Source organism: Lissotriton vulgaris, chromosome 11, assembly GCF_964263255.1.
Source record: "Lissotriton vulgaris chromosome 11, aLisVul1.2, whole genome shotgun sequence".
Classification (NCBI taxonomy): Eukaryota; Metazoa; Chordata; class Amphibia; order Caudata; family Salamandridae; genus Lissotriton; species Lissotriton vulgaris.
In genome coordinates, this window is record NC_141699.1 from 359,304,147 (window position 1) to 359,318,229 (window position 14,083).

General features: G+C 50.5%; 1 protein-coding gene across 1 annotated transcript in view; it reads right to left on the reverse strand.

Annotated features, from left to right (window-relative positions):
* Positions 1–14,083, reverse strand: part of SNRNP200 (small nuclear ribonucleoprotein U5 subunit 200) — a 442,987-nt gene that overhangs the window by 409,108 nt on the left and 19,796 nt on the right. The window lies entirely within an intron of this gene.

Genomic DNA, 14,083 nt, shown 5'->3' on the forward strand with positions numbered 1-14,083 from the left:
TGGTGGCTATCATTCCCCGGGGGTCGCTGTGAGGCCTGCTGGGGTAGTGTGAGCGCCCGGATGCCCTTTCTGGAGGAGAGTGACTGCTTCCATGGCCCATATGATTTTGGGGTTGCCGCACCCCCACCCTTATTTTTGTGGTCCGGAAGCTTTGGCGTCCCCAGACGGCCCGGGCTGCTTGTGCACCCTGATGTACTTCTGGCAGACTCTGCTGGGTGAGGCAGGTCATGAGTAGCTTTTTAAACAGAACTTAGGCATCATGTCTGTAGCTAAATGCACTCTGTGGGACTAAGCCTGCTGAAGATGATGGAGGTTCGGGACCCCTGAAAGGCTGTCCGGGAAACGATAACTTAGAAGATCCCATGGACCCTGGAGGTGGTATGGCCGGACACGTGGCCGTGGGTTCCCCACCCTTATTTGTGTAACCGCTCCGGTGCGCCCTGGCCGCTCGTGTTCCCTGAAAAGACTTTGGGTACCGATACAGGGAGAGGCGGGTCAGGGACCGATCCTTGCACAGGACCGAGTCATCACTGAGTTGAGAGCCTATTGTGCCACAAACCTACCAATTGATGTACCGAGGTCTTCACATCGAATGGGCAGGACACGAGACACCCACAGATGCGCTCTGGAACCGAATTCCCAAACGGCGACACCCGCAGGGCCCATTGGGGCAGAGGAGCAACCCCCCCACCACCACCTTTTGCCCCCCACGAACAAGGTCTGTCAGGCTGAATAAATATCAGCCTGGCAGACACTGTTCATTTAAGGTCAGGCAACCAGGAGCCAGTCATGCGCTAATGCACAGGCTCCTGGCTGCCTGAGCTGAACTTTGCAGGGCTGAGGAAGTCACAGCTCAGCAAAGGTCCCTGAGGCCCTCCACTCAGTGAGGAGAGGAGTAGCGTCACTGAGAGGAGGCTCTTCAGTTTTAAGCCCTGAAGCGCCCCTGGTCGAGTGTCAATCAATGAGACTTCATCACAAAATGGGGTGGGGTCAGCAGTCTCACTGACCCCTTCCAACTCGGTGATGACTTGGGACTGCTGCCTTCCCGCCAATGAAGGATGTGTATATATGAATGTTTGGTGCATGTGTGTATGTATGAATGTTTGGCGTGTGCCTGTATGTATGTTTGGCGTGTGCCTGTATGTATGAATGTTTGGTGCGTGTGTGTATATATGAATGTTTGGTGCATGTATGTATGTATGAATGTTTGGTGCGTGCATGTATGAATGCATGGATGTTTGGTAATGGGTGTTGTGAATGGATGTGTGTGGGTGTGTGCGTGAGAGTGCACGGCTGTGAGTGTGTATGTGTGCATGGGTCCAGTCTGCCCCCCTCCCTCCTGAAATTACAGACCGCCACTGCCTGGTACCAAACCCTCACAAGAAACTGCCACTGAGGTTGCTCTGCAGCTGCAACCAGTTATGTTGACAGCTACTGCACAATTTCATGCTGCTTTGGAAGCCAGCCTTGATGATTTAACTATTGACTTTACAATACTGTGTGAGAACCAACGGAAACTGGAGGAAGCTGGCTTTGTATACGGTATCACCACTAGGTGGTTATACTGTGAACAGAGTCCAGAGGTTCCCCAGAAGTGTACAGGGCTCAATGTAAACCCCAAAGTGCTCTAATAGTGGTAGTGTGGGTGAGCAGCCTTAGGCCTAACACAGAGAGGTGTAAGACATTTATTGCACAACAGTGATCAATAATGGACACACGACTCAAGAAGGCGATCCAGACCAATTTTTGAAAATTATACTTTGTTTGCACTTTATTTTATGACCAAGATCTTCACAACAAGGTATGTTTTTAATTAAAAATACTTTGGCTTTAAAAAATGGACAGAATATTTTCAGAATAGTTCAATGTTATCCTATGGAAAAACAGTTTTGCTGTTAATCAGTTAGGTTCACAACTTACAGTTCCAGTCTTCGGGACCAAAGGTCAGCACTGGGCAAGGAGTAGGTAAGTACCAACACTGCACCACCAATGGTACAGGGGCCGCCTACAGCAGAGGTCAAAAACGGAGTTCAGCACAATGCGTTTCAATGGAGCCTGGGGGTTCGTATAGCCACGCTGCTTGCAGGTAAATGGAACAGTTGCGGGGGCCAAGCTTTGGGTGTTAGGATCAGGACATGAAGGGGTGGGGGAAACAAAGCAGCATCAAACATACACCACAAGTGGCACAGGGCCGGCAGGGTGCAAACACATTGTTGCGCGCCCAATGCAAGCCTATGCAGTGTCTTCTTTTTGGAAACAGACTGCAGGCGTCGAACCAGAGGCTGCAGGCAGTGCACCAGCGACAGCTCAGGTAAGTTGAGGTGTTGGGGGTCACAGGAGCACAGCTGGTCAAGCTCACCAAAGCCTGGGGCTGCGGATGCAGGGGTGCATTTAGAAGTCGGAAATCTTACTGGACCGGACGCGGTGGGGGTAGGGGGCTCTTCAGATTCTCTTTGCAGCACCATCGTGGGCATCAGGAGCGGTCGGCCAAAGCTGAATTTAGAGTCCTGATCGCTGGGGAGACTTCACTGGACAGTTGGGGAACTCAGACTCTGCCCGTGGGCATCGGGTGCAGAGTGGGCCCCAGTCGTGGATCCGAAGTCTTAGTTGTTGGTTTCTTCTGGACAGGTCCGCTGTCCACAGGAGATTGGATTCTTTATTGAAGGCAGCAGTCTTCCCAGGGGTTTCAGAGGTTGCTGGCTGCAAGACAGGTCACAGGTTCATTAAACCTGGAGAAAGGCCAGTAGTGCTGCGGCCAAGGCAGTCGTCGTCTTCAGGCTTCTTCTGCAGGGATGTCTTCTTTCCTCATAGGTCATCGCAGCTCTAGTTTCCAGGTCTGGGGGAGCCACCTAAGTACTAGATTTAGGGGCATTTTAGGGGAGTAGCAGGAGGGCCAATGGGCACCTTACCTTGGGTGACAACACCCTCTAATAGGCCACCCTCTTGTGGGAGGGGGCATAGACGAGCCGTGATGTGCGGGGTCTCCAAATTTGTGAGTATTTCTGTATATGGGCATTGTTCATTTCTCATTCATTACTGTGTACTTTGGTTTGTAAATACGGGCATTGTTAATTTCACTGGATTATCGGCTACGGTGTGAATTGGTTTGTAAAGTTGTTCCTCACCGATGTGAAGAGGGTACTACAATGTCATTTAAGCATGTTGATCACTGCATAAGCACAGTGTGATGTCATTGAATGAGAGAGTTGTTCCACCTCCTAGGCAGTTTTGGCAATGATATTATTAAATTCTTGCAACTAATATTGATTGGAACTAACATTTTAATTTTTGTTTGTATGTAGTGGCCCCAGAGGAAGGGACAAGGGGTCCAAAATGTATAGGGAATCAATGCTTTTCCTTTGTGGACCTCATAGAAGCTTATATCAATGATGTTCTTCAAGAAACAGGTTGTGAAAAAGCTTTTACGTTTTACTGATCATTTAATTATATGATTTTCGATGTGATATATATACATGCATGAATGCAATAAACATTACATTTTTTTCGTTGTGAAAAAATTTGAATTGTTGGTTGAATGTATCATTGACAAATGTGGTTGTAAATTATGTATATTGAATTCTAATTTGCTTCAGATGTTGTTAACATCTTGCAGTGCACACAGGTCCTTCCGAAAGTTCGGAAGATATTGATTTTGTAATAAGTCGCAGGGACACTGGCAGTTCCCACCACCTGTTCTGCACGCACTCAGTAATTACACGAAATACATAGTTATTAAACTCGAAAAATTTGGAGAGCTCCGCTCGCCATCATTTTTTATTCAAAAAGTGGGGGCAACCATGCAAAAAGAGGGTACTTTCTTACACCCCTCACTAGCACAACAGGGATGCAATATACGCTTGTTACTATTGGGTGTGCCGCTACTAGTAATGCCGCCTGGGACTCTTCGATGTGACTCTCCGGAACTCACTGCATCACCTTTCTCTGCTCAGCCGCTGATTGCTCCTGTTCTGTATCAAGGTTGATAAGCAGGCCCCATAGCAGCATGGTTGTCAGCCTCACTCTCTTCACCCAGCTTCTCTCCCTTGTATTGGCCAAAGTACTAACCTTTGTGGGGTTGTGTATTGGGCCTTGGCCTATTTTTAGGTCTTGTCCTATTCCATTCCGCAAGGAATGAATAGGATGAGACTATAGGGGCTAAAATAAGAGCTAAACTAAGCTTTGAAAAAAGCGGATTTCCAGAAGTGCATGTGGTCTCGTGAACGCGCTTCTATCCGCATGCCTCGCATCACCACATCACACACACTTCAAAGGCTCCGCTCCCCGCCTGCACTTCGCACTCTCCGACTTCCCCTCCCACCTCCCACGGCCGCTCTTCCCATTCACGCGCTCGTTACCATTTGCTCCCGAGCCGCATTTCTCCTCCCCCCTAATCACAGCAATGCCAAGAGCTTGTTGTTTACAGGAATCCTCTCTACAAACCAGCACTCCTCTACCGCCCCCCCCAGCCCCCAATCTCTGGATACGCCTCACTTCTTCCACATCATTACTTCCCCAGCCCTCCCTTTGCTCCCTCTCACCACCTGTAAGCATCTTCATGTGCTCTTTTCATGCCCTGTCCTCCCTCTCCTCGTGTACCCTCTAGAGCAGCACTCTTTTATAATGTTCTCTCATCCACTTTCTTCACATCACTTCTCTTTGCCTCCCATTTCTTACAATATTCCACCCTAGAGTCCTCACCCGTCACTCTTTCTTTCCTACCCTTCTTACGCACCCACATTTCATTCTTGTCTCTCTTCCCTTTGCTTCTCCTTTCTCTTCTCCCCTCCACTATTCCCTCAGAAGCTTTTTCCTCCTCCTTCCTGTGCTCGCTCCCTCACCCTTCTCTTGCCCTCCATGCCCTTCACTTCTCCAGCCTCCGTCCCATCCTTTCATCCATATCATTGTTTTCGTCCCCTCCGCCATAGTCTCTTCTGTATCTCGTTATCTTCTCCACTCTCGCCTCATTTTCTTTATTTTCTCTCCCTATGCTTATCCGTCCTCATCTCCTTCTGTTCTCCCCACCCCTCTTTCTCATCTTCCGATGTTCTTTCCTCGCCTTGCAGCGTCCTACTTCCCCTCTTCCTGCGTAAACCCCTTCTCTTCTCCACATCTGTTTTATTCTCTCCCTGCTCGTCATTTCTAGCATGTTTCCGTCCCCACCGCCATATGTTAACCTCCTCTCTCCCCTCTCCATCCGCCCTTCTCATCTCTTTCTGGCCTCACCTCGACCTCGCACCTTATTTTCTTCATGACAGTCTGGATGCTTCAAAGATCCTCTGGCCTCCCTGCCCCCTCCCCCCTGATCTCTTTCTTGCTCTTCTCCAGTCTCCTTTTCCTCTATAGTCTCTTTCCACTCCCATCTCTTTTGAGTCTCTCTCTTCCACCTACATCCTCGCCCTTATCTCATCCACCCTCTTCTCACCACCTTCCATCCTTTTCTCCTGGTCCTTCTATCCAACTCTTTATCCTCTCACCCCCATCTCTTTCCTGCCCGCTCCCCATGCTTCTCCATTTCTTCTATTTTCTTTTCTCTCTCCTTCCCCAGCTTCTGCTCTTTCTGTACTCTTACCTCATGATCCTGCCTCATCTTATCACCTTTTAGTTCTCCTCCCTCCATCTTCCACTATTTCCATCGATGTTCACTCATCTCCCCGCACCCTTCTCTCATCTTTAGATCCCATGCCATCTCCCACTCTCCTTCTCCCTATGTAGTCGCAGGTATTCAGAGGGTAGGAGGCTTCTGAGTTTCTAAAAGCACTTTGCAGTTCAGGAGGTCTAGCCCACACAAGAACAGTCACCGCCCTTGAAAATCATCCTTCATGTGCTGAATCGCGACTCTCCAGTTCAGGCGTGTGTGCTTTCTAGGGCCCAAGCATGATTAATTTTTGGCAAACTGGCCTGACCCCTACCTAGGCTAGTGACCTCTCTGTGACAAAGAGCCATGCCTTGTGGACTACCAGATCTTGTACACCTGTGCTTGCATACATTCAGTTCATAGTGGGCACTTCACACACACACACACACACTACACCCTCTGCCCATACTGCACTCTCATCGCTGTTTGTTACCCTCCTGAGGCGGAAGCCGGGAGGTTGCGCTGTTGTGATGCCAGATTACTTGTGCTAACGCTGGGGCTTGCTCGCGGATTTTATTGCGGCGCTTCACCCCTTCTTTTAATTCACTTTAGAAATTATTCCCTGCACTCTGCTTTATTTTAGCAATTTTAAACTCACCTTCTCACTCACTTTCCCCGCATTCCGAGTTGTACTCAGCAGAGTCAGGTGCTGAGTCCCTCGGTCCCGGGCTTCCGGCAGCGGCCATTTTGGGTTGGGAGGCATCACACTCTGCACTAGAGGTACACTATTTAAAGAGACGGGCATGCCTCAGCGCAGCGGACGGGGTCAGCGGGCGCGCTGTATCCGCGTCGGAGTCACGCCTGAGTCCAGCCCGTCTGCGCCAAGGAAGCGCCAGGGACGTTGCTCCCCTGCTCCCTCCTGCATCAGGAGAACCCCTATATACCCTCTCTGCTTTACGAGCCCTCAAACCCCCTTGGCTACCTTGCCATCATTCCTCCTCCCCGGAAACGCTTAGAAATATCCTAGCTTGCGGTTGTAACGAGATAGTCAATCATCATAACATCTCGGATACCGCCAATAGTCGGCCTTCCTCTACAAAGCCATGTCCTCCACTCACCTCTATCCACACGGGTTTCCTCACTAATACCCGCTCGTTGGTTAAAAACAAGATCACCTTTAGGGAATTCATCTTAGTTCTGGGTTTTTATTACTGAAACCTGGGCCACGGACTCTTCTGAGCCTGACTTAATAAATGCTATCCCTGAAGGCTATGCTCTGGCTAGAATGGACAGAGTAGGTTGTGTGGGAGGGGGGCTGGGGATATTGTACCACAGCTCAATAAAATGCCGAACCTTTTACCTGTCCTCCCTGCTCGATCCCTTTCAGGCTTTGCCTTTCACCCTAAACCCTTCCTCCATGATCTCCTTCACTGGGATCCTGATCTACAGACCCCCTGGCCCCAGGTCTGCTTTTAGTCAAGGACTTTTCAAGATCCTGGAACCTTACATTGATAGACCCAATCTAACCATTCTTGGGGACTTTAATTTCCATCTGGAAAATTCCAACTCCCCCGATACTGTCCATCTGTTAGACTCCCTAGCTTCCTGTGGCCTGCCCCAGTTAGTGGTTAGTCCAACCCACCTAGCTGGGCACACTCTGGGTGGGGTATTTATCAATGACCCCCGACTTCAGACCGGTTCTCCCCTCCCTCTGTCCTGGTCGGACCACCTGGCCATTCCCCTTGAATTCGTATTTTCCCTCTCCACTGGGCCCCAGGCGGATCACAACAAGTGGGAACTGAGGAGGAACTTCAGGGAGATAAACAATGGTACTCTTACGCCCTTCCTGTCCAGACTTAAGCCCCTGCCAAGAAGAAATGCCGATGCTGCGGCTCTTGACCTCTCTAACACCCTGGCGGAGGCCGTTGAATACCTTGCGCCAACACTACTCTGCCAGGAAGCGGCCTTCGGCCCCCTGGTTCTCGGATTCCCTTAGGACCCTCAGACAGGGATGCAGGAAGCAAGAAAGACTATGGAGGTCACACCTGGACCCCAAAGAGAAGGAGAAACACAAAATCCTCCTTAAAGGCTATAAAGCGGCAGTGCTCGCAGAACAGAAGGCGCACTATTCCAAACTAACTGCCTCACTTAGTTCCCCTAGGGAACTGTTCAAAATAGTCGACACCCTATCCCTCCTCCAGTCACCTGACCCTATAGTAGCTTCCCAAGATCTGTGTGATCAGATTTCCACATTTTTCCATACTAAGATCTTGGATATTTACACAGACTTGGAAGCTCTTAATCTCAACCCTGCAACCCCTGCCCCCCCTGCCGTGATTCTGGAGAATAAGGTGACCGATCCACAATATCGCCTCACCCATTCCCCCCCCTCACTACCGACCATCTTAGCTTGCTTCTGGACAAGCTTAAGTCCGGATCCCCGCTTGACCCCTGCCCCCTAAAAATGTTGAAAGAATGTAGGCAGGTAATTTTGCCCCCCCCCCCCTTGTGGAGGTAATGAATCTGGCCATTTCAGAAGGGATCTATCCCCTTACTTGGAAAATGGCCATTGTCAAGCCCCTATTAAAAAAACCTACTCTGGACCCCGGGATTTTAAAAAACTTCCGCCCCATTTCCCTTCTCCCTGCCCCTGCTAAGCTCTTGGAGGCACACCTTAATCACCATCTGAGTGCCTTCCTTGACAGCTCCAGCTTCCTGGATCCCTCACAGCACGGTTTTCGGAGGGCACATAGTACGGAGTCGGCGCTTACAGTGGTTGTCGACAGCATCCGGGCTAAGGTAGACAGCAGCCAGACCACTCTACTGGTGCTGTTAGACCTAACGGTTGCTTTCGACACCCTGTCTCCAACTATTCTTGCTAGCCGCCTCAGTAAGCTGGGAGTTGATGGCCCTGCACTCAGCCTTATTACATCCTTCCTTGACCAACAGAAGCAAAGGGTTAAGCTGGGCGATTTCATCCCGCCAATCAAGCCTGTGAAGTGTGGGGTCCCCCAGGGCTCCTCCTTGAGCCCGACGCTTTTTAACGTCTACGTGGCCCCACTCGCCAGGCTTGTAAGATCCTTTGGGCTAGAAGTTCTCTCCTTCGCCGACGACACACAGATCATGGTCTCCATATCACAATCTGTGAACATAACAGCTCTTAACTTTAAAAACTGTATGGAGGCGGTCGCCAGCTGGATGGTTAAGAACTTCCTTAAGTTGAATGGGAAGAAAACTGAGGTCCTTATGTTTGGAGGCAAAAACGAGACTTGGTCGATGGACTGGTGGCCCCCTGCCCTTGGCGCTTGCCCCACGCCATCCTCCTCTGCCCCCAACCTGGGTGTTATTCTGGACACCACTCTTTCTCTTGATAGACAAATCAGCAGGACAGTATCCACCTGCTGTGGTGCACTAAGGATTTAAAGAAAAATCACTCATTATCTCCCCCCAGAAGCACGCAAAGAGGTTGCAGTGGCCCTTAAAGCCTCCAGGCTAGACTACTGCAATGTACTATATCTAGGCATTAACAACGGCTTGGTCCAACGCCTTCAGATTGTGCAAAATGCAGCGGCCCGGTTTATCGTGGAAGCCCCGATATATTCATCAGGCTCAGCCATTAGGAAGAACCTGCATTGGCTCCCCATGCAGGCGAGGATAAACTTTAAGGCTCTCTGCCTTACGCACCGTGCCCTGAACGGGACTGGGCCCGAAGACATTCGCTCACTTGTGTCCCACTATATCCCCGGTAGGGCATTTACCTCCTCCAACAAAAATCTGTTGGTTGCCCCCCGGGTATCCAAGGCCAGATTCGCTTCCTCGCACCCAGACTTTGGAACACGCTCCCTGATGACCTTTAGGGTCCTGCGTCCCATGCCCTCTTCCGCAAAGCACTCAAGACCTGGCTTTTTCAAGAAGCATACCTGTAACTTGCCCCTTGCCCTCCTCTGATCAAACAGTTGTACCATCTCTCAGCGCCTTGATGCCTATGGGTTTAGTTGCGCTCTATAAATACAATTTCATTCATTCATTCATCCATTCACCCTCTCACACACTGCGCGCGCACCCTCACACACTGCGCGCGCGCCCTCACACACTGCGCGCGCGCCCTCACACTCTGCGCGCCCTCACACTCTGCGCGCCCTCACACTCTGCGCACCCTCACACTCTGCGCACCCTCACACTCTGCGCACCCTCACACTCTGCGCGCACACCCTCACACTCTGCGCGCACACCCTCACACTCTGCGCGCACACCCTCACACTCTGCGCGCACACCCTCACCCTCTGCGCGCACACCCTCACCCTCTGCGCGCACACCCTCACCCTCTGCGCGCACACCCTCACCCTCTGCGCGCACACCCTCACCCTCTGCGCGCACACCCTCACCCTCTGCGCGCACACCCTCACCCTCTGCGCGCAGACCCTCACCCTCTGCGCGCACACCCTCACCCTCTGCGCGCACACCCTCACCCTCTGCGCGCACACCCTCACCCTCTGCGCGCACACCCTCACCCTCTGCGCGCACACCCTCACCCTCTGCGCGCACACCCTCACCCTCTGCGCGCACACCCTCACCCTCTGCGCGCACACCCTCACCCTCTGCGCGCACACCCTCACCCTCTGCGCGCACACCCTCACCCTCTGCGCGCACACCCTCACCCTCTGCGCGCACACCCTCACCCTCTGCGCGCACACCCTCACCCTCTGCGCGCACACCCTCACCCTCTGCGCGCACACCCTCACCCTCTGCGCGCACACCCTCACACTCTGCACACCCTCACACTCTGCACACCCTCACACTCTGCACACCCTCACACTCTGCACACCCTCACACTCTGCACACCCTCACACTCTGCACACCCTCACACTCTGCACACCCTCACACTCTGCACACCCTCACACTCTGCACACCCTCACACTCTGCACACCCTCACACTCTGCACACCCTCACACTCTGCACACCCTCACACTCTGCACACCCTCACACTCTGCACACCCTCACACTCTGCACACCCTCACACTCTGCACACCCTCAGCACCACCACAGCATCACTCAGGGGCACCACAACATCACTATGTGCTACCACAGCATGCCACAGCATCACTCGTCGCCACCACATCACTCAGCAATACCTCAGCATCAATCTGTGCAACCATTCAACAACAACTGGTTCAAATATGTTCTCTCAATGTTTCAAGCTTTATTACAAATGTCACAAAAAGATATAAATATTTCACTTCTGTTCTTGGTTTTTCGTCACAATAAAATACAATGAACATAATCTTCACAAAAGTTATTTACAAAAGCTTTTGCCATTATAAATTACAGTAACTTTTATTTAAGTATTAATTATTTTAAAAAATAAAAGCCATTTTCATTTGTAATATCAATACATCAAAGTCACATAAATACAACACATATTGCATTACAAATGCTATAGGTGTCCTATTTGCGAAAGTTAAAACTATTGGCATTGTAAATGACAAAGCTATTAATTTAGCTATTTTTAAAACCAACACAAATAAAAAATTTGTCATTTACAAATACCAATAGCTCAAACTTTCCTAATGTGAGACCTATTGCATTGCAAATGCTTGTTTCCATTGTTACTGTTTTTTTTACGGGGTTCTTTCGACACACACCAATCAAGTATTTGGGAAGTCAAACACACTTCGTATAGGCCGCCTGAATCAAACAGTCCTGGTACTCTTGTGGTGTGCTGGTGGATATTCTCCAGTATTGTTGTGCCTTATATATCAATCCATTCGCAAGTCAGTATAAACTGGTAATGTTGAATGTCAGGGGCATGAATTCTCCCCACAAGTTTTACGCAATAGACTCAACTCTGGTATGATGGAAGACCCATAACGCTACTTTTCAAAGAACCCACCGGTTATCCCCGGAATCTCCAAACTCAGAAACACAGGGCGAGGCCAATTGTTCAGTACTGATTTTTCAGGTATGTCGGTAGGAGGGTGGGTGGGGGTTGGATCAGAGCCAAAGCCTTTTATCACACTGCTGGGCAGGTTAATTACATTTCTCTCCAGCAGTAGGAAAAAAGGTCCGAGGCACAAATGGAGCAATAACCCTGAATTAGGTAAGCTCCTCAGAAGAAGGAGTGGAGTAGACTGCTCTGCATCAATCAGCAAGCTGTTCATCCGGTGCCATGAAGAAGGCCTGCCCCAGGATACTCAACAAAGGAGGGAGTCCAGACCAACAGGGGGGCTCTTTTGAAGATTCCAGGGGAAGGCCTTGGCAGTGATGTCAGCAAGGGGTGGAGCTGAGACCACCAGAGCCCATGAGGAAAGTGATTCTTGGGTGATGCCATCTTGAGCTATCACAGAAGACTGTGCAGGGAGACTGGTACAGGGGCGGAGAGATGGTGTGGCACATCAGGACAGGCCAGAGGCATGGCCTCCAAAATACACTCTCGCTCTCACTTAAAAAGTCCTTAAAAGGGGAGAGAGCTCTCTTGGTTGGACTTTTTTGCTGGACACTAGACTTGGAGGGTATACACCTGTTACAACGCAATTTTTACTCCGCACTACCACTACAACGCAGGCATTACAACGCATACCGTTACAACGCATTGCGCTGGGGGGCGCTCTAGGATAAGAGGTAAGTTTAATTTACTATCCAACACCTTCCCTAGGGTCCACGGGGACTGGAGTTAGAATAGTAAATTATACTTACCACTATCCAGCACCCCAAAGCGCTATGCGTTGTAATGGTATGCGGAGTAAAAGTATGCGTTGTAACGTCATACATCCGACTTGGAGGCAGCCACCATGGACAATTGGGAGGAGTAATCCTCTCACTGCCATCAGGCCCCAGGACTCTGATTGACCCCAGGACCAGTGGGGTACTCCCTAAGACCAGGCAAGCTGGTTCCCTTACACCCCTTGAGGACCGGGGGGGGGTAGGGGGAGACTGGGCTCTGTGCAAGGAGTGAGAGGCCCAGAGAATCCAAAGCAAAAGGCTGGTGCACGAAGGCAGTGAAATCAGCTACTTGTAAAGTTTGGCAGCTTGGAGACCAGAAGAAAGTGCTCCAGGTTGGCTAGGGTTTGCCACCAGGAGCAAAACACCACCAAATGCGTCAGAATCGGCACAAGGGGGCCAATGATATACCCATGTGAAGCTGGTGACCTGTGACCTTTTGTCTGCCGACAAAGTGCGTGGGGCCTGTGGCTGTAGTCAGTTGTGCCTCTGGAGTGGGACAGGGCCCAGAGGCTACCCTTAGCAGAAGAAATGCAGGAAGCGCTGAAGCACTTTTCCAGCGGGAGGAAAAAGGGGCCCAGAATCCCATCCCTGGGCCCCGTGAAGGAAATGATCAAGGGAGCCCTGTCGCCCACCCTCACAATGCAAAGAAGGGGCCCAGGACCCCATCCATGGGCCCCAGTGAGAAGACAACAGAGGCCGGGAGCACCGACGTGCTACCTGGCAAGACCATGGTGGGCCCAGTATCCAATCCCTGGGCCTTGCACCAAAGGAAACTGGGAAGCACCGTTGGGCTCCCCACAAAGACCAAGGCGGGACCAGGATCCTGTCCGTGGGCCCAGCTCCGAAGAAAAAATGATGACGGCGGGCCCAGGGATGGGGTCCTGGGCCCGGAGAGAAGAAGAGGGGGAGCGCCGCACACTACACGTCTGCCTGCAGGCCAGAAGCGAAGCGATAACTCCCATAACAGACAGCATGTGAGTGTGCTGGCCGAGTGGGTAATTGGCGGGGAGCAGCAGGGGGTGGGATCCCCAAGCTGCTGTCCAAAATATAAAGCGCACCCTGATCACGGTACCAAGCAGTGCAAAGGAAACAAGCACTGGCGTTGCCAATAGGTCTCGCAGTAGGAAAGTTGGAGCTATTGGTTTTGTAAATGACAAAGCCCTTTATGTTTTCAAAATGAAAAGAAAAATAAAAGGCATTGTTATTTGCAATTGTAATAGCTCCAACTTTCCTACTGCGAGACCTATTGGCAACGCCAGTGCTTGTTTTAATTGCTTTGTTCAAATGCCACTTCGAAAACCGAGATCTGTTGGCTTGGCCAGTGGTTGTTCAAACTTGAGAAGTTATTTTCTGCCTCAGTGACAAAGCACTACAAAGCTAAAATGAAAACCTCATGCAAAATTAATCAGCCCACAATGAATATCTGAGGATGCCACTCACCTCACAGCTGCAGCACGGACGTACTTTCTTTATTATCCTTATGTAAAGCCTCTTTGCCACAATAACGCTCATATGGTGCGTTACGTACAGTAATATAATTTGAGAAAACCTCCGGACTGCCATTCACTTGGAAAATGAATGAAGTCTTCATTTTAGCCAAACGCAAATGGCGCACATCTTAAAACCCACCTGCAAATTTTATCACAGCTGCAGCACGGACGCACTTTTTTTATTATCCTTATGTAAAACCTCTTTGCCACAATAACACTCATATGGTGTGTTACGTGCAGTAATATAATTTGAGAAAACCTTCGGACTGCCATTCACTTGGAAAATGAATGAAGTCTT